The 4,252-nt window shown below is 35.1% G+C and overlaps 1 protein-coding gene across 1 annotated transcript in view; it reads left to right on the forward strand.

The window, feature by feature from the left end:
- Positions 1–4,252, forward strand: part of LOC109297528 (contactin-associated protein-like 4) — a 582,246-nt gene that overhangs the window by 9,355 nt on the left and 568,639 nt on the right. The window lies entirely within an intron of this gene.

A 4,252-nucleotide genomic window follows, 5' to 3' on the forward strand; every position in this document is an offset into this window, starting at 1 on the left:
ATTTGTGGTCAAGCTCTTGTTCCTGATTATCAGGTCTGTAAAAGACTTCTACCATTATATCCCCTTCACCATGTTCCACCTGTTTTTGCAGATATCATACTTACCAGTAATTTCTTCTTCTACTTTACAGGATAACCACAAATCCCTTTCAGCATGTGATACTGCTGTCATCATAAATGTATTCAAATAGCTCTGAATAACCATATATAGAAGTTAAAGCTTAGTATTCTATGTATAATTTTCTTGGTTGATATATTAGAGAACAACCTAAAGAAAAAAAAGTAGGATGCTGTTTCCATTCTGAGAGTAGATTTTGAGTAGCTTTTCTTTTTTATTTTGTGGTATTACTCTCATACTAAACCATGAGGACATTAGCTCAGTTTTTAGTTTATTCTTACTTAGACAGACTCCCAAAACATAAACAGAAATATGCCTGAGTAAAATTCTTTGGTTTTTTCCCTAAAATCTGAATAACTAGTCTTAATTTTTCACAAGTTTGATCATGAAGTAGTATTATCAATTTTCTGCCACAGATTGAACTGTTCTGAGATTTGTCATCTGTCTTTCTTGCTCCAAAGTACTCTTTTGTTTGAGTAAGGAGGTTTTAAAGTGTTTAGGGTACTGGGACTTGAAAAGATCTATAATTTTGACATTGAGACATGGAGTATTTCTGTGCACGTATTTCCCATCTCTCCTAAAGAATAATGGTAAACAGTTTGCTATAATAAGGTAACGATTGTCATTGCAAACACACAAATTTTAAAAATTCTTTGCCAATGCTGATTCACTTTAGTTGCCTTCCAAACTCTTCCTAAAGAATTAAAACTTCATTGCATTTTAAAGAAAACTGACCTTCACTCTTGTAAATAAGGATCTACTTATTCCATATAGAAATATTAGAACAACGATTATATCAGGATTGCCTGTAAAAAATTGTACAACAAAATATTTTTGTTTGTTTTTTGAAGCTGGTTCTACAACAGGAAATCAGCCAGTCACCAACCAGCCCTTGGCCACTCGCCTGAAACTAGGGCATAAAACTCTTAATAGATGCTGTACTTCTTGTGCAACCCTCAGAAAATGAAGTGTTGTACATAACATAATTAAACCTCATACACATTTCAACTCAACTGTGGCTGAAGTTATTAAGGGTGATTTGGGCTAAGACTGGAAAAAACACCAACAAATTAAGAAAGTCTTACATAAAATCTCTTTGCTGTATACATGGGAAGAGAGCAAATGGGTACTTCTGATGCTAAACTCTTTTATCTTCATAAGAAGTTGTGCTTCCTTCTAGGTCCACTGCTCATCTTAGATTTTAACTTTTGTGTGGCAATGACTGCAATTTCTATAAATCAATCAACTGTTTTTATCTTTGAAACTTCTTTTTTCTTTGAAACTAACACAGAAGGATATAACCTTTTCAAAATTATATTAGCAGATAATATATTAAGGATATCAGGACTTTCCAGGTACAGGATTCAATGATCTGATGCCTTTCTTCACCTCTCTGATTATCTTATCATAAGCTAGGAAGTATCCCCAGGGAAGTTATTTCTTACTAGAAGAAAAGTAATTTGGCTTATGTAAATAATGTTATGGAATTTAGTTCTGATATGTATCATTGTTACAAGACTGTTTCACCCTCTTGGCTAATTTAGGAAACTTAAAGTAATAAATTTAAAACTTAACTGACTTAACAGGATACTGTTTTATAATAAATTGGAATTAAAAGAAAGATCCTTTAAAGTATCAACTAGTAACTGCTGTAGACTCTAAAGGGAAGAAAACATAGATAGCATTCTGGGGTATTATTTATCATTAGGTTAATTTCCTTTTATTTTTATGCTTTTTGTTCTTTAGCTACATCTTTCAGCACATCTAGACATATAAATCAATGATTGGGGATTCATTATGTATCTTGCTTATATCGCTAAATCATAGACACATCTATTTTTACTTTCTGAGACTTTGCTTTTTTTAAAGTACAATAATAACATTAATGCATATATTAACATTACAACTAAGCCCTAGATTAAAGGAAGTGTTACTCCAAATTTATTTCACTTTTTCATTGTCTTGAATTTACATGAGGTATTTGGTCCATTTCACTGACTGTGGTCAATGCTTTGCATCTCAGCTATCTGGCTTTTAAGATTTACGCAAATACATTTGGGCTCAGTCAGCAAGATGGACTGAGAGAACATGGCCTCTGATTTCTGGACAGTAACAAGGCATACTGTTCTAAAAGTAGGTTGAAATCAACTGTATAAACAGAATGTAGTATTTTCTATGTAAAGTTTAGGGTCATGTTTTTAGGATCTATTGCACGTTTTCCACATGAGACACATTTCTGATTTGCCATTTCGAACCCCAAGGCCACCACTAACTTGTACAAATATCAATGATACCACAATTGCTAAGCACCTAAATATTTCACTTTCTCTCTTTCACATGAAATATAAATACCCATTTTCTCATACAGGTGACTATGATATTTAACCCCAATATAGCTGCCTATCACAAAAAAATCTAGCTATGTAATGATTAAGGATACCTCTATAGCACATATGTACACATGTATATGTGAAGGTATTAACCCAGAGTAATATGTCTACATGCTCCTGTACAGGAGTGGTGACGGTCATGAGATACCATTCATGTGATAACTTTGCATATGTATCTTTGGCAAACTCGCTTGTATTCTGACCATGAATCCCCCTTTGGCAGGACTTCTAATAAGTAACAAAATTGAAGAGTGGCTGCTAACAGCCCTAAATGAAACATTAAATAAATACATAAATAAACCCTTTTAGAGAAATGTTCCTTTCTTTCCAATGTTGCTTTCCTCCAAAACTATGGTGCTCCTCCATGGGGAGAAAATTTAGGGTACGCTCTTTCTCAGAAATTGGAGTTTCGCTCAATATGATAATTAAGATTCCACCCATTGTCCTCCTGTCCTCCTTAGTATTTGTATTTAGTTATTTACATATTAGGTACTTCCCAAACATTATAAAAAGCGAATACAGTCTAAGGACACATAGGTTACATTCTGCACGTTCCAGGTGCAATATTACTTTAATTTGTGGTCCCATTAGATCTTGAGACATTAGATATTAAATCAACATTTTTTTGTGTGTGAAACAATTATTTTAAGATATTTTAGATCAGTGATTCTCAGCCATTGTGTTGTGGCACCTTGGGGTGCCACCAGATCTTTGAAGGGTGCCAGGAGGTGTTAATAGATAAAAGAGGTATGAGGAGATAAGCAGATCAATGGAGACTTGGCTTGTTCCTATCAGGCTGATCTGCAGCCCTACCGTGCAGCACCTTTGCAAGGAAGTAAGAACAATAATATATCAATTAGTTTTTGAAATTGGGTGCCACTCAATTCACAAGAGTTGTGGAGTGTGTGTTGAGCCCAAAAAGATTGAGAACCTCTGTTTTAGAGATTTCTAAAGTTTAAAGTTTATAATTATTTCTTCCCCATGGCAAACCTCAATGAGCTTAACTTATGAAGAGATTCTGGTCATCTGGGTAGCAACAACATTAAAAAAAATATCTTATTCATGTATAAAATAGTTGCTCAGTGAAGCATTGCTTATATTAAATGCCATGTTGTAGTACAAAACTTTAATTCGTACTCATTTCACTTGGTACGATATATGTAACTCATTTATAGTTTGACACTGAGGCATTCAAACCAATCCATGGTGGTAAAATCTTTGTACCTTAATGTACCATCATATATTTTCATTATTCAGAAAAGGCTCAATGCTGTGTTGTTTGTGTGCTGGCTGGTGTCTCCCATGCCTTTCACTCCAATAAATGGAATGAACTGGAGACAGAACATAGTAGCGAGGAGGGGAAATTTGAAATTTTTACACACAAATAGCATACTTTGCAGGAGATCATTTAAATCAGCTATTAGAAAGCTGGGTGAGAGAAGTACACTGTGGAGTGTGTGCATGCATGCATGTTGGGGAGGGGAGGGAGACTTAAAAAAGCATAACAGATGTACAATTATAGCAAACCACTCTAGATGCTTATAGTTTCATAGTTGCATAATTTCTAGGGTCGGAAGGGACCTGAGCAGATCATCTAGTCCGCCCCCCTGCCATGGCAGGAAAGAGTACTGGGGTCAAACGACCCTAGCAAGGTGTTCATCTAACATCATCTTAAAACCCCCCAGGGTAGAAGCCTGCACCACTTCTCTTGGAAGTTGGTTCCAGATCCTAGCCGCCCTGACCGT

This window comes from Gavialis gangeticus, unplaced genomic scaffold (assembly GCF_001723915.1).
Source record: "Gavialis gangeticus isolate Ggan-Ray unplaced genomic scaffold, GavGan_comp1, whole genome shotgun sequence".
Lineage (NCBI taxonomy): Eukaryota > Metazoa > Chordata > Crocodylia > Gavialidae > Gavialis > Gavialis gangeticus.